We start from the raw sequence: 21,931 nt of genomic DNA on the forward strand, positions 1-21,931 counted from the left end.
ACCATTTGTCATTGTTGTTCATTTTCTTTGGTTTTCTGTTTTATTTTATTTTAGATTTGACAGGGAAGCTGAGAGGTCAAATATACTGTTTAGGTTTTCTACTGCCAAGTTTACACCTTCACTATTACAGTGGAACGTTTTGTCCAGGAAGTTGTCTAAAAGGGATTGAATTTGTTGTTGCCTTGTTGTTTTTTGGTTTCCACACTACATTCCTTCCATCTATTGCATTTCTTAATGTTACTCAGTTCCTTTGGCTTTGATGCCTCATGATTGAGTATTGCTCTGTTTAGGTAGACTGTGATTTTGCTGTGGTCTGATAGGGGTGTCGGTGGGCTGACTGAACGCTCTGAGAGAGTCAGTGATAAAGTAGTCTACAGTACTACTGTCAAGAGATGAGCTGTAGGTGTACCTACCATAGAAGTCCCCTTGAAGCCTACCATTGACTATGTACATACTCATCGTGCGACAGAGCTGCAGGAGTTGTGGCCCATTTTAGTTGGTTATGTTTTCGTAGTTGTGCCTCTATCTCTCGGTGTCTAGTCTAGTCTCTCTCGTTGTCTCTCTCTCGCACGCTGTCCAGTCTCTCTCTCGCACGCTGTCCAGTCTCTCTCGTCCAGTCTCTCTCGCACGCTGTCCAGTCTCTCTCGCACGCTGTCCAGTCTCTCTCTCGCACGCTGTCCAGTCTCTCTCGAACTCTCCAGTCTCTCGCACTCTCCAGTCTCTCGCACTCTAGTTTCTCTCTCTCTCTCAGGGATAGTACAGTACAACCTCATCATTAGCCAGTTAGTATTTGATTCATCTTGACTGCAGAAAGCAAAACATTTCCCCAGACCAGGTCTGGAAACAGCAAACCAACAGGAGAGCAAAGCCAGACCAGAACTCTCCAAAGTGGTTCACCAGATTTGATAAGAGAATAATTCTCTTAGGACAAAATGTGTGTGTGTGTGTGTGTGTGAGTGAGAGAGAGAGAGAGAGAGAGTGAGAAAAAGTACTCAGAGGACCAAACATAAGTCCGGACTGGTGCAGAGAATAATATCTAAGGAAAGTTAGAATGGTTGGAAGGTTGGAATGGTTGAAGGTTGGAATGGTTGAAGGTTGGAATGGTTGAAGGTTGGAATTTGAAGGTTGGAATGTTTGGAAAGGTTGAAGGTTGGAGTGGTTGAAGGTTGAAGGTTGGAATGGTTGAAGGTTGAAGGTTGGAATGTTGGAATGGAACAGTTATTGTGGCCAGAAGGAGGGTTGGAACGGTTTACATTGTTTATTGCAGTGTAATTACATTACATAATAGATTTAAATGATGGAAACCCTGTGGGTCTGTATCAACCTGTGGGTCTGTACCAACCTGTGGGTCTGTACCAACCTGTGGGTCTATATCTACCTGTGATTTAGGGTCTGTACCAACCTGTGGGTCTATATCTACCTGTGGGTCTGTATCAAACCTGTGGGTCTGTACCAACCTGTGGGTCTATATCTACCTGTGGGTCTGTATCAAACCTGTGGGTCTGTACCAACCTGTGGGTCTATATCTACCTGTGGGTCTATATCTACCTGTGGGTCTGTATCTACCTGTGATTTAGGGTCTGTACCAACCTGTGGGTCTGTATCTACCTGTGGGTCTATATCTACCTGTGGGTCTGTATCAAACCTGTGGGTCTGTATCTACCTGTGGGTCTATATCTACCTGTGGGTCTGTATCAAACCTGTGGGTCTATATCTACCTGTTGGTCTGTATCAACCTGTGGGTCTGTACCAACCTGTGGGTCTGTATCTACCTGTGGGTCTGTACCAACCTGTGGGTCTGTACCAACCTGTGGGTCTGTATCTACCTGTGGGTCTGTATCAACCTGTGGGTCTATATCTACCTGTGGGTCTGTATCTACCTGTGATTTAGGGGTCTGTATCAACCTGTGGGTCTATATCTACCTGTGATTTATTGGTGTACCAACCTGTGGGTCTATATCTACCTGTGATTTAGGGTCTGTAACAGGCTCTACCTGTGGGTCTATATCTACCTGTTGGTCTGTATCAAACCTGTTAACTAGCTGGCCTGGCTTATCATTGCCAGGTAGTTTAGGACAACAGAAACTAAAAGCATTTACTGTATAGCAGAGTCATAAACCGTCTAGGCAACATGAAAGAGAGCAGGATGGGTTTGGCGTATCTCTGCAAGATAATCCAGGTTGAGTCAACAGGCTTTTTACTACTTTCATGCAGGTACCCACTCTAACCATAACCTGGATTATCTAATGTTACAGAGACAGTGTAGAGTTAGATAGGGCCCCACTCTCACCATAACCTTAGATAATCCAGGTTACAGAGACAGTGTAGAGTTAGATAGGGCCCCACTCTCACCAGACGGACTAGTGGTCTAACAGATAGACAGATGGCAGTGGTCTAACAGAACAGACGGCTTAGATAATCAGAGTTAGATAGGGCCAGACGGCTAGTGGTCTAACAGAGACAGACGGCTAGTGGTCTAACAGAGAGACAGACAGCTAGTGGTCTAACAGAGAGACAGACCTAGTGGTCTAACAGAGAGACAGACAGCTAGTGGTCTAACAGAGAGACAGACCTAGTGGTCTAACAGAGAGACAGACTAGTGGTCTAACAGAGAGACAGACGGCTAGTGGTCTAACAGAGAGACAGACGGCTAGTGGTCTAACAGAGAGACAGACTAGTGGTCTAACAGAGAGAAAGACGGCTAGTGGTCTAACAGAGAGACAGACGGCTAGTGGTCTAACAGAGAGACAGACGGCTAGTGGTCTAACAGAGAGACAGACGGCTAGTGGTCTAACAGAGAGACAGACAGCTAGTGGTCTAACAGAGAGACAGACAGCTAGTGGTCTAACAGAGAGACAGACAGCTAGTGGTCTAACAGAGAGACAGACAGCTAGTGGTCTAACAGAGAGACAGACAGCTAGTGGTCTAACAGAGAGACAGACGGCTAGTGGTCTAACAGAGAGACAGACGGCTAGTGGTCTAACAGAGAGACAGACGGCTAGTGGTCTAACAGAGAGACAGACGGCTAGTGGTCTAACAGAGAGACAGACGGCTAGTGGTCTAACAGAGAGACAGACGGCTAGTGGTCTAACAGAGAGACAGACAGCTAGTGGTCTAGCTAGTGGTCTAACAGAGAGACAGACAGCTAGTGGTCTAACAGAGAGACAGACAGCTAGGGGTCTAGCTAGTGGTCTAACAGAGAGACAGACAGCTAGTGGTCTAACAGAGAGACAGACAGCTAGGGGTCTAGCTAGTGGTCTAACAGAGAGACAGACAGACAGCTAGTGGTCTAACAGAGAGACAGACAGCTAGTGGCTAACAGAGAGACAGACAGGTCTAACAGAGAGACAGACAGCTAGGGGTCTAGCTAGTGGTCTAACAGAGAGACAGACAGCTAGGGGTCTAGCTAGTGGTCTAACAGAGAGACAGACAGCTAGGGGTCTAGCTAGTGGTCTAACAGAGAGACAGACAGCTAGTGGTCTAACAGAGAGACAGACAGCTAGGGGTCTAACAGAGAGACAGACAGCTGGTGGTCTAACAGAGAGACAGGCAGCTAGGGGTCTAGCTAGTGGTCTAACAGAGAGACAGACAGCTGGTGGTCTAACAGAGAGACAGACAGCTAGTGGTCTAGCTAGTGGTCTAACAGAGAGACAGACAGCTAGTGGTCTAACAGAGAGACAGACAGCTAGTGGTCTAACAGAGAGACAGACAGCTAGTGGTCTAACAGAGAGACAGACAGCTAGGGGTCTAGTTAGTGGTCTAACAGAGAGACAGAGAGCTGGTGGTCTAACAGAGAGACAGACAGCTAGTGGTCTAGCTAGTGGTCTAACAGAGAGACAGACAGCTAGTGGTCTAACAGAGAGACAGACAGCTAGTGGTCTAACAGAGAGACAGACAGCTAGGGGTCTAGCTAGTGGTCTAACAGAGAGACAGACAGCTAGTGGTCTAACAGAGAGACAAATAGTTAAAATGGCTATAAAGCGGACCAACTCACCGTATCCAATAGAAAGGCTCCGTCGTGTTTCTACATCCTGTCTTCCCTCTCCCGTGTTCTGAACATCAGAAAGCATGAAGTAAGGTCAGAGATAGGGAGTAGCTGCTCTGAAGGGGAATGGGGACATACTGCAAAGATCAGGGCTGGATTACCCTCTAATGCCTCCCAGTTTATCTACGGACACGTGGGATAACACCTGGGATTGGTAGGTTAAGGTCTATACCCGTGTGGTGGGATGGGCAGGCTGAGGATGTAGAGTAGGTCTCCACACCTACTGTAGCATATAGACTAAAACATGCTCGGTAGCACTTGGTTTCTTTTCATTGATCTGTTTAACGGGTCACTTGAAACTAATTGATCTGTTAAACTGGTCAACTGATCCTTGAAACGGCTCAGTAATAATAAATCAGTGAGGGGCTGGCCAGTAACGTCCCAGGAATCAGTGCCAGTCCACAAGAAACACAACTCTTTACATGGGATGCGCAATTCCAGTCTTGGAGATCTGCTGAGCATTCCGGTTTTAGTTCCAGCCCAGCTTTAACACAGAGCTGTAAGGAAAGCTTTGTGCAGAGAGAGGGAGGTGGGCATATCAACACAATCCCATGCACATATCAACTCCCATTTTGTTCCAACCCAGGAGGGTTTCTCAACCCTACATCTGTATCAGGGTCAGGAAGGCTACAGAGAGAGAGGGAATCCCAGGCAGGCAGGTATCACTTCTCCCAGGTTAACACAGGTTAATCACTAGTGACCTGCTGGGCCAGCCCAGGCCCAGGTAGTGGTGCATGTAATCCTTCAGGCCACAGCTGAGACTCACTACTGTTGTCATGGGTGTGATGACGTACATTGATACAGTTGAAGTCGGAAGTTGAGATAAAGTTAGACATACAGTTGAAGTCTGAAGTTTACATGCACCTTAGCCAAATACATTTAAACGCAGTTTCACAATTCCTGACATTTAATCCTCGTAAAAATTACCTGTTTTAGGTCAGTTAGGATCACCACTTTATTTTAAGAACGTGAAATGTCAGTATAATAGTAGAGAGAATGATGTCATGGCTTTAGAAGCTTCTGATAGACTAATTGTCATCATTTGAGGCAAATTGGAGGCGTACCTGTAGATGTATTTCAAGGCCTACCTTCAAACGCACTGCCTCTTTGCTTGACATCATGGGAAAATCAAAAGAAATCAGCCAAGACCTCCAAAAATTGCAAACCTCCACAAATCTGGTTCAACCTTGGGAGCAGTTTCCAAATGCCTGAAGGTACCACGTTCACCTGTACAAACAATAGTACGCGAGTATAAACGCCATGGGGACCACGAAGCCGTCCTACCGCGTTCTGTCTCCTAGAGATGAACATACTTTAGTGCGAAAAGTGCAAATAAATCCCAGAAAAATAGCAACGAACCTTGTGAAGATGCTGGAGGAAACGGGTAAAAAGTATCTATATCCACAGTAAAACAAGTCCTATATTGACATAACCTGAAAGGCCGCTCAGCAAGGAAGAAGCCACTGCTTCAAAACCACCATAAAAAAACCGCCAGACTACGGTTTGCAACTGCACATGGGGACAAAGATTGTGCTTTTCGGAGAAATGTCCTCTGATGAAACAAAAATAGAACTGTTTGGCCAAAATGACCATTGTTATGTTTGGAGGAAAAAGGGAGAAGCTTGCAATCTGAAAAACACCATCCCAACCGTGAAGCATGGGGGTGGCAGCATCATGTTGTGGGGGTGCTTTGCTGCAGGAGGGACTGGTGCACTTCACAAAATAGATGGCATCATGAGATAGGAAAATTATGTGGATATATTGAAGCAACATCTCAAGACATCAGTCAGGAAGTTACAGCTTGGTTGCAAATGGTTCTTCCAAATGGACAATGACCCCAAGCTTCCAAAGTTGTGGCAAAATGGCTTAAGGACAACAAAGTCAAGGTATTGGAGTGGTCATCACAAAGCCCTGACCTCAATCCAATAGAACATTTGTGGGCAGAACTGAAAAGCGTGTGCGTGCAAGGAGGCCTACAAACCTGACTCCGTTACACCAGGTCTGTCAGGAGGAATGGCCCAAAACCCACTCATTTTCTAACAAGGCTGTCTGCTCTTTACCGTGAAGGGGTATCATGTTGTGTAAATTACCACTATGGACACTCAAAGTCAATCTTAAATTAATCATTGTTTATTAAACTGGAGAGGTTCCAACAAACTTAATGCACCAATGAGAAAATTTAAGGATTAAGCTTAAGTCCGAGAAATCTCAGTCCTGATGTCTTTTTTTCGACGCAAAGGATACACTGCTTCCTCGGGAACAGGTCCCCGATCCCGTGATCTGCGTGAAGAGGAGGCGGAGAAAGAGGGGCCGACGGTCGGGCTGTCTTCTGAGAATTCTTAGGCGATCTAATTAACCTCCACTTCCCTCCATTCTGCTAGCAAACGTGCAATCTTTGGACAATAAAATCGACTAGTTAGGCGGAAGATTTAAACTACCAACGGGACATTAAAAACTGTAACATCTTATGCTTCACGGAGTCGTGGTTGAACGACGACACTATCAACATACAGCTGGCTAGTTATACACTGTATCCGCAGGACAGAGCAGCGGTGTCTGGTAAGACAAGGGGCGGCAGACTATGTATTTTTGTAAATAACAGCTGGTGCACGATATCTAAGGAAGTCTCAAGCTATTGTTTGCCTGAGGTAGAGTATCTCATGATAAGCTGTAGACCACACTATCTACTGAGAGAATTATCATCTGTATTCTTTTGTAGTGATTTACATACCGACACAGTCAGAGGCTGGCACTAAGACAGTATTGAATGAGCTTTATTCCGCCATAAGCAAACAAGAAAATGCTCACCCAGAGGCGACGCTCCTAGTAGCCGGGGACTTTAATGCAGGGAAACTTAAATCCGTTTAACCAGATTTCTATCAGCATGTTAAATGTGCCACCAGAGGAAGGAAAAAGGACTCTGGACCACCTATACTCCACACACAGAGATACATACCTAGCTCTCCCTCGCCCTCCATTTGGCAAATCTGACCATAATTATATCCTCCTGACTCCTGCTTACAAGCAAAAAATAAAGCAGGAAGCACTTGTGACTAGATCAATAAAAAAAAGTGGTCAGAGGAAGCAGATACTAAGCTACAGGACTGTTTTGCTAGCACAGACTGGAATATGCTCCGGGATTCCTCCGATGGCATTGAGGAGTACACATCATCAGTCATTGGATTCATCATCGATGACGTCATCCCCACAGTGACCCTACGTACATCCCCCAACCAGAAGCCATTGATTACAGGTAACATCCGCACTGAGCTAAAGACTAGAGCTGCTTCTTTCAAGGAGAGGGACTCTAACCCGGAAGCTTATAAGAAATCCCGCTATGCCCTCCAACGAACCATTAAACAGGCAAAGTGTCAATACAGGACTAAGATCGAATCGTACTACACCGGCTCTGACGCTCAGCGAATGTGGCAGGGCTTGCAAACTATTACAGACTACAAAGGGAAGCACAGCCTAGAGCTGCCCAGTGACATGAGCCTACCAGATGAGCTAAACTACTTCTATGCTCACTTCGAGGCAAATAACACTGAAACATGCATGAGAGCACGAGCTGTTCCAGACGACTGTGTGATCACGCTCTGCATAGCTGAGTAAGACCTTTAAACATGTCAACATTCACAAGGCCGCAGGGCTAGACAGATTACCAGAACGTGCATTGCGAGCATGCCCTGACCAACTGGCATGTGTCCTCACTGACACTTTCAACCTCTCCCTGTCTGGGTCTGTAATATCAATATGTTTTAAGCAGACCACCATTGTCCCTGTGCCCAAGAACACTAAGGTAACCTGCCTAAATGACTACTGACCTGTAGCACTCACATCTGTAGCCATGAAGTGTTTTGAAAGGCTGGTCATGGCTCACATCAACACCATCATCCCAGAAACCCTAAACCCACTCCAATTTGCATACGCCCCAACAGATCTACAGATGGATGCAATCTCTATTGCACTCACACTGCCCTTTCCCACCTGGACAAAAGGAACACCTATGTGAGAATGCTATCCATTGACTACAGCTCAGCGTTCAACACCATAGTACCCTCAAATCTCATCAATAAGCTAAGGACTCTGGGACTAAACATCTCCCTCTGCAACTGGATCCTGGACTTCCTGACCGGCCGCCCCCAGGTGGTGAGGGTAGGTAACAACACATCCGCCATGCTGATCCTCAACACAGGGGCCCCTCAGGGGTGGTTGCTCAGTCCCCTCCTGTAATCCCTGTTCACTCATGACTGCACGGCCAGGCACGACTCCAACACCATCATGCCCCCATTCTCATCGACGGGACTACAAAAGAGCAGGTTGGTGTCCACATCACCAACAAATTAACATGGTCCAAGCACACCAAGACAGAGGTAAAGAGGGCACAACAAAACCTATTACCCCTCAGGAGACTGAAAAGATTTGGCATGGGTCCTCAGATCCTAAAAGGTTCTACAGCCGCACCATCGAGAGCATCCTGGTTGCCCTGTATGGTAATTACTCGGCCTCCAACCACAAGGCACTACAGAGGGTAGTTCGAATGGCCCAGTACATCACTGGGGCCAAGCTTCCTGCCATCCAGGACCTCTATACCAGGCATTGTCGGAAGAAGGCCTTAAAATTGTCAAGGACTGCAGCCACCCTAGTCATAGACTGTTCTCTTTGCTACTGCATGGCAAGTGGTACCGGAGCTCCAAGTCTAGGTCCAAGAGGCTTCTAAACAGCTTCTACTCCCAAGCCATAAGACTCCTGAACATCTAGTCAAATGGCAACCCCCCCATTCCCTCTTTACCCCACTGCTACTCTCTGTTGTCATCTATGCATAGTCACTTTAGAAACTCTACCTATATGTACATACTACCTCTACTAACCAGTGCCCCGCACATTGACTCTGTGTCGGAACCCCCCTGTATATAGTCTCCACATTGTTATTTTACTGCTGCTCTTTAATTACTTGTTACTTTTATCTCTTATTCTGATCCGTATTTATTTGAAAGTGCATCGTTGGTTAGGGGCTTGTAAGTAAGCATTTCACTGTGTGTTGTATTCGGCGCGTGTGACTAATAGCATTTGATTTGATTTGATCGTGGATGTCTGTTAAGAGATCTGCCTGGGCAGTCCCAGCAGCTATACACAGACAAGCTATATTTGCATGATTTAGCATAATGCATTAATCATTGGCGTTTTGTTTAATTCACGTGACAGACCAATACTGGTTCATAACATGTGACAGACCAATACTGGTTCATAACATGTGACAGACCAATACTGGTTCAAAACATGTGACAGATCAACACCTCACACGGTTTTCTTCTCTCTAAACTGAGACCTTGAAAGAGACCTTGAAACTGAGATATCTTTCGTTCTCAAAACAAGGTCTGGGCGTACTGCCAAATTCCAGATACTGATAAGTGAGGATTCGTTCAATCAGTCACTTTATTTGAACTAGCTAAAGTACATCTTTACAAATAAGGTTAAATAAGATCATGACGTTGCAGTGGGTTAAATAAGATCATGATGTCACAGCAGGTTAAATGAGATCATGATGTCACAGCAGGTTAAATGAGATCATGATGTCACAGCAGGTTAAATGAGATCATGATGTCACAGCAGGTTAAATGAGATCATGATGTTGCAGTGGGTTAAATAAGATCATGACGTCGCAGCAGGTTAAATGAGATCATGACGTCGCAGCAGGTTAAATGAGATCATGATGTCACAGCAGGTTAAATAAGATCATGATGTTGCAGTGGGTTAAATAAGATCATGATGTCACAGCAGGTTAAATGAGATCATGACGTCACAGCAGGTTAAATGAGATCATGACGTTGCAGTGGGTTAAATAAGATCATGACGTCACAGCAGGTTAAATGAGATCGTGGCGTCAAGGTCTTAATAACATCAACACCATTACAAATGTCAAATCACACCTCAAACAATTACGTACACGTTGTCTCAAAGGGCAGACTATTTCCATATATAGTGCACTACTTTTGACCAGAGCCCAATGGGCCCACAGAAAATAGTGCACTACTTTTGACCAGAGCCCAATGGGCCCACTCAGAAAATAGTGCACTACTTTTGACCAGAGCCCAATGGGCCCACTCAGAAAATAGTGCACTAAATAGGGAGTAGGGTGCCATTTGGGACGTAGACCTAGTAACACGAGGTTGAAGCTTGAATAAACATTGTTGATATAAATCTAATCTATGGTGTGTTTGCTGCTTCCCGGCCAATTACTGTCTGATGAACCAACCAATGCTGTCAGTATACAGCACCTAACACCTACAGGGGCACCTAACACCTTCCCACTAAGCTCCCAGCTTATACTAACAAAAGGAGTGGTGTCCTTACCGTCTGCCCAGGTCTGTTAATCCAGATTTAGCTGCCTAGCATCGTCTTCTCCAGAACTCTGAAGTAGGCAGGAGCCGGCGACGGGATAAGCCCAGCATCGTGGCCTCGGAGTGGGGAAGGAAACCACCGTGTGTCCCTCTCCTCCTCTCAATCCTCTGGATCCATGTGTACTGCAGCCGCTGAAGAGATTGTGTTGATTCTCGCTCGTCTCTCTCATCCATTCATTGCGGTGTGACTCTTCCAAATGTTAAATCTGGTAGAAATTCACATCTTGATTGAAGAAGTGATGAGTGAGCCTCATATTTGTATATGACTTGATGAGTAAGAAAAGGTAAGGTTCAACTCAGAGTGGGAAAGAGGCATTTGAGAAATTTCACAAAACTCTTATCTCTTTATAATGATGCAGTTCCCTAAGTCAAGTAAAGCTAAGCAGAGCTAAGTAACTTTAAGTCAAGTAAAGCTAAGTCAAGTAACGCTAAGTAACTCTAAGTACCGTAAAGTTAAGGACCAGGACTCCAGTCCTTCTCTGATAATGTAGCACCCCATAAGTGGAGTAGAACAGATCTTGTACTTACCTCTTCAGCTGTATGTTCCTCCACCAGTCACAGCAAGGCTACAAGCAGAGTGGGCGAGACCACAGTGAGGAAAAGGCTTTGAATCATTAGATGGGTTCTGGAGAATAGTTCACTGGAGCACGTAGCCTCTCAGCTGCCTCTCTTCCCAACTGTTGCTCCACCGCCCTATCCTCCTTTTTCCCTTCTTCCAACTACTCGTACTCCTCCCTTCCCCCCCTCCTCTTCCCTCTCTTCATTCCTCCTCCTGTCTCTGCCTCTTTTCCTTCTAACCCCCCTTCTTTTGTAGTTGTTCGCGCAGCTAGTCTGATTACTTTGGACATGCTAATCTCGCCGTCTGTGTCTCTGGCGGACGAGTGCTACGGGATGATTTGGACACCTTCTGCCAGGGACAAGTATATCTGTCTGACACTTTAATAAGCATGTATGGCTGCAAATCAATGAGATCAGAGGTCCCTTTCTTTCTGAGTCTTTAGAGTTAAAACAAGTAAGTAAGGAGGGAGGGAGGGAAGGAGGGAGGGAGGGAGAGGTAAAAGAGCAAAAGAAAGTGTGTAAGCTGTAGTGCAGGAAGCTGTCGTGCAGGAAGCTGTTAGTGTTTCGCCTCTTCTTTAAAAGCCATCTTCCAGAATGTCTACTTTTACTTAGCTTCAACAAAGGATACAAAAAACAATATATTGATGTGGATTATAATATTATAAAAAGGGGGGAATACCGACCCAAGCTAAGCGTGCTTAAATGGAATGTACGCTGAACAAAAATATCAGCGCAACATGTAAAGTGTTGGTCCCATGTTTCATGAGCTGAAATAAAATAGCAGAAACCTTCCATATGCACAAAAAGTTTATTTCTCTAAAATATTGTGCACAAATGTGTTTACAATTGTGAGCATTTATCCTATGCCAAGATAATCCATCCACCTGACAGGTGTGGCATATCAAGAAGCTGATTATAAACAGCATGATCATTACACAGGTGCACCTTGTGCTGGGGACAATACAATTCCACTTCAAAATGTGCAGTTTTGTCACAACAACACAATGCCACAGACGTCTCAAGTTTTGAGGGAGTGTGCAATTGGCATGTAGACAGCAGGAACTTTCACCAGAGCTGTTGTCAGATAATTTAATGTTAATTTCTCTACCATTCCATTACATCGTTAGTTTGCCTTTCTTTCCTCTGTCATGTTAGTGTGGTTGTTCCTGAGTATTGTTAGAAATAGTGGATCATATCAGGCTAACGTATTACAAGTTGTGAAATAATTTAGGACATGAAGCCTATTGGAATCATTATGGAATGCAGACCATACCTAGCAGTTAAACCTGGAGCCTGGCACACGGTTCACAGTGACTGGACCGATGTCATCACAGTTCTATGGTTAGTGAGGATTGTCAGGGTAGATGACTAGGACTACTGTTCAACCCCTATTGTTCACTTTTATCACCTTCTAATATTAAATGGATTGAACAATTAAATAGGTCAACTTCCAGGAGGAATCAAACCACTGTATTTTAGATTCACCAATATATTTTGCGCGTAAATGCTCTCCAAACCTCTTCTTTTATTATCATTATTCATAAATACTAACGCAAAATAATATACAAGATCAAAGTATTTTTTTAAATCTATCAATTGGTGACAAAAGGAAACTAATATGCATGTATTTACAAATTAAAAGGTTTAAAGGGATGGCTTAAATTTAAAAACCCTGGTTTTAATGTACCATTAAAACTATTTGCCGATGGACACAGGGTGAGTCCATGCAAAATTATTATGTGATGTTTGGATTTGCCCCAAACAAGCTTTGTATTCAGGACATAAAGATATTTTCTTTGCCACATTTGTTGCAGTTTTACTTTAGTGCTTTATTGAAAACAGGATGCATTTGTTTTGGTATATTTTCTATTCTGTACAGGCTTTTCACTGTCATTTAGGTTAGTATTTTGGGGTAACTAAAAATTGTTATTATCCTCAGTTTTCTCCAATCACAGCTATTAAACTCTGTAACTGTTTTAAAGTCTTTGGTGAAATTCCTGAGCGGTTTTTTAACTGAGGTCGGAAGGACGCCTTTATCTTTGTAGTGACTGGTTGTTTTGATACACCATCCAAAATGTAATGAATAACTTTACCATGCTCAAGGGATATTCAAATTTTATTTTTTATTTTTTTATCCATCTACCAATAGGTGCCATTTTCGAATTTGCCATTTCCCTGGTCTTTGTGGTTGAATCTGTGTTTGAAGTGACTTCTCGAAATCAGATAATTGTATGTGTGGGGTACAATGATTACCATGAGGGACCTACAGAAATGAGGGACAACAGTATGTTGGGGTAAGATGACAGCAAAATGTTGGGGTACAAAGGTCCTTACAGTATGTGTGGGGTGAACAGTATGTGTGGGATACAGAGATTCAGTATGAAAGATGAGGGTACAGAGATGAGGGACCTTACAGTATGTGTGGGGTTTACCTATTTATCTGTGCAGAGATGAGGGACCTTACATATGTGTGGGGTACAGAGATGAGGGACCCTACTATGTGTACAGAGATGAGGGACCTTACAGATAATTTACAGAGATGAGGGACCTTACAGTATGTGTGGGGTAGAGATGATCTTTAGAACCATTCCGGTATATTTGTCATCAGACGCAACAGTCAAAAAATATTACTTGAAGATATTCATATTCATGAAATCAAAGTGAAATATAGCGAAACCTATATTAGCCTTTTGTCAATCACCCTGTCGTTCAGATTTTGAAATTATGCTTTACAGCGAAAGCAATACAAGCATTTGTGTAAGTTTATCGTAAGTATTATGTACACTTAGCATCAGGAAGCTTGGTCACGGCTGAAAATAAATCAAATTAACCATTTACCTTTGATGATCTTTATGTTTTCACTCACGCCAGTTAATCAGGTTCCTTTTGCAAAGATATTTTTTATATCCAAATACAAGGTTGGTGCACCACCGGAAATAGCGGTCACGACAAAGCAGACAAAAATTATATTCATAATATTGCAGAAACATGGCAAACGTTTTTTATAATCAATCCTCAAGGTGTTTTTCAAATATCTATTCGATAATATCAACCAGGACAGTTGGCTTTTCACTAGGCCCGGGAGAACAATGGCAAGTACCACCTGACTACTTACGTAAACACGCTCATTCTTCAAAATAATGTCGGCTGTAGACACCTTACCACAGGGGAATCTGGTTGATCCCCTTTCAATGGTCAATAGGGATGCACTGAGCATTCAAAATAAGAGTCACTTCCTGATTGGATTTTTCTCAGGCTTTTGCCTGCAATATCAGTTCTGTTATCTCACAAATAAGTTTTGGAAACTTTAGAGGAATAAGCTGTCAATATGTGTAATTCTAAAGAAATAGGCCATTTAACCCTAGCTTCATTAAACTGTCACGTCCTGACCTTAGTTCCTTTTTTATGTCTCTGTTTTAGGTTGGTCAGGGAGTTGGTGGGGCATTCTATGTTTTGTTCTATGTTTGTATTTCTAGGTGTTTGGCCTGGTTGGTTCCCAATCAGAGGCAGCTGTCAATCGTTGTCTCTGATTGAAAACATACTTAGGCAGCCTGTTTTCCACCCTTGAGTGGTGGGTCTGTCTCTGACCAGACAGGATTTTCGTTTTGTTATTTTTGTGCACTGTAATAAAAGATCTGAAATTATTTCACACACAGGGTGAGTCCATGCAACTTATTATGTGACTTGTTAAGCACATTTTTACTCCTGAACTTATTTAGGCTTGTCATAACAAAAATGTTGAATACTTATTGACTCAAGACATTTCAGATTTGTATTTTTAATTGTGTAAAAATGTCTAAACATAATTTGACATTATGGGGTATCGTGCGTAGGCCAGTGACACAAAATCTCAATATTATCCATTACAAATTCAAGTTAAGACAGCAAAATGTTGAAAAAGTATTGGGGTGTGAACACTTTCTAAACGCACTGTACATATCTACCTTAATTACCTTGCAGCCCTGCACATCGATTTGGTACTGGTACCCCGTGTACATAGCCAAGTTATCTTTACTCATTTAATTATTCCGTGTGTTATTATTTTATTTCTGTTTCTCTCTGCATTGTTAGGAAGTAAGTAAGCTGTCACGGCTGGCTAGATGTGTAGCGAGGAATCAGGCGCAGAGAGGTGCAGGGGAAAAGTGCACTTTAATGCGGCACCATAATGAAGTGCCCGACACGCAGGGCGCAAACACTGACCAATCCAAAACAATGGGTAACAAGGTTCAGAACAACACCAACGACACAAACGTAAACATCAAAATAATCCCGCACAACAAAGGGGCGGGTTCCATATGCTAAATAGGGAGGCAAATCAAGCGCACACAAAATAGGAACAGGTGTAACAAATGATATAAAACTAACCGAAAAGAAAGAGGGATCGGTGGCGGCGAGAAGGCAGGTGACGAAAACCCCCGAGCACCATCCGAACAGGCGGGGGAGCCAACTTCAGCGGGGGTCGTGACATAAGCATTACACTGTTAGTCTACACCTGTTGATTACGAACCAAGTGACAAATAACATCTGATTCTAATCACAGGACAATAAGAACTCTTATTTATATTACAGGAACAATCAGTCACTCTTGAATCATAGGTGTGAAACTCTGACAAACATCTTGTTGCAAATGTCTCTCCAACTCCTAAACTGTATATTCTCATGTAAAAGGTGTTTAAACCAATTTAACTCAAACCTGGAAAAATTCAATTTAGACAAGAAATAAAATAAATTGTGTTGGTATGATGGTGTCTATAAGGTTCTCATTTGAAGGTCTGCTTCTCATTCTGCTACCTGTTGTTCTCATTCTACTACATGTTGTTCTCATTCTGCTACCTGTTGGTCTTATTCTGCTACATGTTGTTCTCATTCTGCTACCTGTTCTCATTCTGCTACCTGTTCTCATTCTGCTACCTGTTCTCATTCTGCTACCTGTTGTTCTCATTCTGCTACCTGTTGTTCTCATTCTGCTACATGTTGTTCTCATTCTGCTACCTGTTGTTCTCATTCTGCTACCTGTTGTTCTCATTCTGCTACCTGTTGTTCTCATTCTGCTACCTGTTGTTCTCATTCTACTACCTGTTGTTCTCATTCTACTACCAATTGTTCTCATTCTGCTACCTGTTGTTCTCATTCTGCTACCTGTTGTTCTCATTCTGCTACCTGTTGTTCTCATTCTGCTACCTGTTGTTCTCATTCTTCTACCTGTTGTTCTTTTTCTACCCATTGTTCTCATTCTGCTACCTGTTGTTCTCATTCTGCTACCTGTTGTTCTCATTCTTCTACCCATTGTTCTCATTCTGCTACATGTTGTTCTCATTCTGCTACCTGTTCTCATTCTTCTACCTGTTGTTCTCATTCTACTACATGTTGTTCTCATTCTGCTACCTGTTGTTCTCATTCTGCTACCTGTTGTTCTCATTCTTCTACCTGTTGTTCTCATTCTGCTACATGTTGTTCTCATTCTGCTACCTGTTCTCATTCTACTACATGTTGTTCTCATTCTGCTACCTGTTGTTCTCATTCTGCTACCTGTTGTTCTCATTCTTCTACCCGTTGTTCTCATTCTGCTACCTGTTGTTCTCATTCTTCTACCTGTTGTTCTCATTCTACTACATGTTGTTCTCATTCTGCTACCTGTTGTTCTCATTCTGCTACCTGTTGTTCTCATTCTACTACATGTTGTTCTCATTCTGCTACCTGTTGGTCTCATTCTACTACCTGTTGGTCTCATTCTGCTACCTGTTGTTCTCATTCTACTACCTGTTGTTCTCATTCTACTACCTGTTGTTCTCATTCTACTACCCGTTGTTCTCATTCTACTACCTGTTGTTCTCATTCTACTACCCGTTGTTCTCATTCTACTACCTGTTGTTCTCATTCTGCTACCTGTTGTTCTCATTCTACTACCTGTTGGTCTCATTCTGCTACATGTTGTTCTCATTCTGCTACCTGTTGTTCTCATTCTGCTACCTGTTGTTCTCATTCTGCTTCCTGTTGGTCTCATTCTGCTTCCTGTTGGTCTCATTCTGCTACCTGTTGGTCTCATTCTGCTACCTGTTGTTCTCATTCTGCTACCTGTTGGTCTCATTCTGCTACCTGTTTCTCATTCTGCTACCTGTTGGTCTCATTCTGCTACCTGTTGGTCTCATTCTGCTACCTGTTGGTCTCATTCTGCTACCTGTTGTTCTCATTCTGCTACCTGTTGGTCTCATTCTGCTACCTGTTGGTCTCATTCTACTACCTGTTGGTCTCATCCTACTACCTGTTGGTCTCATCCTACTACCTGTTGGTCTCATCCTACTACCTGTTGGTCTCATTCTGCTACCTGTTGGTCTCATTCTGCTTCCTGTTGTTCTCATTCTGCTACCTGTTGTTCTCATTCTGCTACCTGTTGTTCTCATTCATCTACCTGTTGTTCTCATTCTGCTACCTGTTGTTCTCATTCTGCTTCCTGTTGTTCTCATTCTGCTACCTGTTTGTCTCATTCTGCTACCTGTTTCTCATTCTACTACCCGTTGTTCTCATTCTGCAACACATTCTGCTACCTGTTGGTCTCATTCTGCTACCTGTTGGTCTCATTCTGCTACCTGTTGTTCTCATTCTACTACCTGTTGGTCTCATTCTGCTACCTGTTGTTCTCATTCTGCTACCTGTTGTTCTCATTCTGCTACCTGTTGTTCTCATTCTTCTACCTGTTGTTCTCATTCTGCTACCTGTTGTTCTCATTCTGCTACCTGTTGTTCTCATTCTGCTACCTGTTGTTCTCATTCTGCTACCTGTTGTTCTCATTCTGCTACCTGTTGTTCTCATTCTTCTACCTGTTGTTCTCATTCTGCTACCTGTTGGTCTCATTCTGCTACCTGTTGTTCTCATTCTGCTACCTGTTGTTCTCATTCTGCTACCTGTTGTTCTCATTCTGCTACATGTTGGTCTCATTCTTCTACCCGTTGTTCTCATTCTGCTACCTGTTCTCATTCTGCTACCTGTTCTCATTCTACTACCTGTTGTTCTCATTCTGCTACCTGTTGGTCTCATTCAGATCCACAGCTGAGGACAGCCTGCTTCTAAACCTTCACTGTTTAATCTTCAGATCCACAGCTGAGGACAGCCTGCGTCTAAACCACCTGAGAATTTCACCCTGGATGCAGGATTACGTGATCAACTGAAACTGACAGTCCAATCTTTTTCTGGGACACCTTGGTCCCCTCGGTCTTCCATCCGGCTCCATCTCTTCCCCCTCCTCCTCCACTGCTCCCGGTCTAAAGCGGTCTAAGGCACTGCATCTCAGTGCTCGAGGTGTCATTACAGACCCTGGTTTGATCCCGGACTGTGTCACAACAGGCCATGATCGGGAGTTCCATAGGGTGGCACACAATTGGCCCCGCGTCGTCTGGGTTAGGGGGATAGGAGGGGTAGGCCATCATTTTAAAATAAGAATTTGTTTTTAACTGACTTGCCTAGTTAAATCAAATAAAAAAATAAACTGCGCCATCCTGGTTGGTGGGGTGGGAGGACGAGGATGGGTGGAGGCGCGTACCGGGGCTCCCTAGTGGGGAAACACACGGCCCGGCCAGCCCCCCCCAGGGTCTCAAACCCCACCACAGTACTCGACCTGATGACAAGGAGAAAACAACCTGTTAGGATGAGTCTGAAATGGCACTATACTCACTATGACTCTGGTAAAGTACAAAGGGAATAACATGACCCGCATAGATGGGTTAAATAGGAGTTGATTGAGATATATTATCCCCCTTTAAGGTCACTGTAGTTATTTTTAAACTATTTCTCTCACTTCTGTATATAATACAAGACAGCCGTTATAAAGAGTAACACTACAACAAAGAGTAACAGTGCCACCAACTGTCAGTGCCGTGTAACTACAGTACCTGCGGTCCAGCTCGGCCTGCCTCCTGGCATGGGGTCTCAGCTCCACAGGAAGCTCTCTTCTTCTCTTCCCTGAGACGTAGGATCCGCAGCGAGGCCGCGGCAGCATTGGCACTGAACAGCTTCAGAGCTCTCTCTCTCAAGGACTCCCTGCTGGTCCAAGTCGTCAGAGGTAGTGTTCTCCCCAAACAGGTTCCAGGCCAGCAGCAGCTTGCTGGTGGGGCGCTCCGCAGCCAATCAGGGAGGGGCTCTCTGCGCCTCACCTTGGGTGCCTTCCTTGTTGACCTCCAGTATGATCAGAGCACAGCGATCTGGACAAGGTGGTTGAGTCAGTCGCTAGTCAGTTCCTTCATCTGTAACGTACAGGCACAACCACAGGGGAGCATAGAGCCTTGTCCAAACAGATCTGTCAAAACTTGTCCAAAACACAATGCGAGATCTACACAAAACACAATGCCAGTTATCAAAACACAATGCCAGGGTAAGCCTACACAAAACACAATGCCAGGGTAAGCCTACACAAAACACAATGCCAGGGTAAGCCTGCCAGGGTAAGCACAAAACACAATGCCAGGGTAAGCCTACACAAAACACAATGCCAGGGTACACAAAACACAATGCCAGGGTAAGCCTACACAAAACACAATGCCAGGGTAAGCCTACACAAAACACAATGCCAGGGTATGCCAGGGTAAGCCTACACAAAACACAATGCCAGGGTAAGCCTACACAAAACACAATGCCAGGGTAAGCCTACACAAAACACAATGCCAGGGTAACAAAACACAATGCCCTACACAAAACACAATGCCAGGGTAAGCCTACCAGGGTACAAAAAACACAATGCCAGGGTAAGCCTACACAAAACACAATGCCAGGCTAAGCCTACACAAAACACAATGCCAGGGTAAGCCTACACAAAACACAATGCCAGGGTAAGCCTAACAAAAACACAATGCCAGGGTAAGCCTACACAAAACACAATGCCAGGGTACACAAAGCACAATGCCAGGCTAAGCCTACACAAAACACAATGCCAGGGTAAGACTACACAAAACACAATGCCAGGGTAAGCCTACACAAAACACAATGCCAGGCTAAGCCTACACAAAACACAATGCCAGGGTAAGCCTACACAAAGCACAATGCCAGGCTAAGCCTACACAAAACACAATGCCAGGGTAAGCCTACACAAAACACAATGCCAGGGTAAGCCTACACAAAACACAGCCATTATTTTAAGTGTTTAAAAATGTATGGTGGAAAAATGATTGGAACCATTTCTCTTGTTTGACCGCTAGGTTTTATGGGTAATTATGACTGATACTGTGGTACTCTATTCAGCAGGACAGAACGTTTTGGAAAAAGTACAGATTTATTTTCCAGACGTCGGGATTTCAGTAGTTACATCTGCCCCGGTTGGCTCCACGTGAACTACAATATTTTAACATTTAGAATAGTCAATAACCACTCTGCCTTAACAAAACGATTTTCTAAACATAAAAGTGTTCATACCCCTGGACTTATTACACATGTTGTTGTCGTTGCAGTCTGCATTTCTATTACACATCTTCACACAATATACCCCATAATGACAAGCGTTAATTTCTGTTGTTGTTGAATTATTTTTGCAAATGTACTGAAAATGAAAATCTGTCATTTACATATAAGTATTCACACCCCTGAGTCAATACTTTATAGAAGCACCTTTTTGGCAGCGATTACAGCTGAGATGCTTTCTGGGTAAGTCTCTAAGAGCTTTGTCCACCTGGATTGTACAATATTCGCACATTTCTCTTTTAAAAATTCTTCCAAGCGTCATAGACAGCCATTTTGAATTTTGACAGATTTTCAAGACGATTTATGTCAAAACTGGAACACCTGTAGGCCACTCAGGAACATTCAATGTCGTCTTGGTAAGCAACTCCAGTGTACACTGAGTGTACAACACAGTAGGAACACTTGCTCTTTCCCATGACACAGACTGACCAGGTGAATCCAGGTGAAAGCTACGCTCCCTTATTAATATCACCTGTTAAATCCATTTCAATCAGTGTAGATGAAGGGGAGGAGACGGGTTAAAGAAGCCTTGAGACAATTGAGACATGGACTGTGTATGTATGTACTATGTATGTGTGTACTATGTATGTATGTACTGTGTATGTGTGTACTATGTATGTATGTACTGTGTATGTATGTACTATGTATGTATGTACTATGTATGTATGTACTATGTATGTATGTACTGTGTATGTATGTACTGTGTATGTATGTACTATGTATGTATGTACTTTGTATGTGTGTACTATGTATGTATGTACTATGTATGTATGTACTATGTATGTATGTTCCCAAGTTCTCTCACGTCACCCCGCTCCTCCGCTCTCTCCACTGGCTTCCAGTTGAAGCTCGCATCCGCTACAAGACCATGGTGCTTGCCTACGGAGCTGTGAGGGGAACGGCACCGCAGTACCTCCAGGCTCTGATCAGGCCCTACACCCAAACAAGGGCACTGCGTTCATCCACCTCTGGCCTGCTCGCCTCCCTACCACTGAGGAAGTACAGTTCCCGCTCAGCCCAGTCAAAACTGTTCGCTGCTCTGGCCCCCCAATGGTGGAACAAACTCCCTCACGACGCCAGGACAGCGGAGTCAATCACCACCTTCCGGAGACACCTGAAACCCCACCTCTTCAAGGAATACCTAGGATAGGATAAAGCAATCCTTCTCACCCCCCCCTTAAATGATTTAGATGCACTATTGTAAAGTGGCTGTTCCACTGATGTCAGAAGGTGAATTCACCAATTTGTAAGTCGCTCTGGATAAGAGCGTCTGCTAAATGACTTAAATGTAAATGTATGTACTATGTATGTATTTACTATGTATGTATGTATGTACTATGTATGCATGTACTATGTATGTGTGTACTATGTATGTATGTACTATGTATGTATGTATTTACTATGTATGTATGTATGTACTTTGTATGTATGTATTTTGTATGTATGTATGTACTATGTATGTATGTATGTATTATGTATGTAC

Source organism: Oncorhynchus masou, chromosome 3 (genome assembly GCF_036934945.1).
Source record: "Oncorhynchus masou masou isolate Uvic2021 chromosome 3, UVic_Omas_1.1, whole genome shotgun sequence".
Classification (NCBI taxonomy): Eukaryota; Metazoa; Chordata; class Actinopteri; order Salmoniformes; family Salmonidae; genus Oncorhynchus; species Oncorhynchus masou.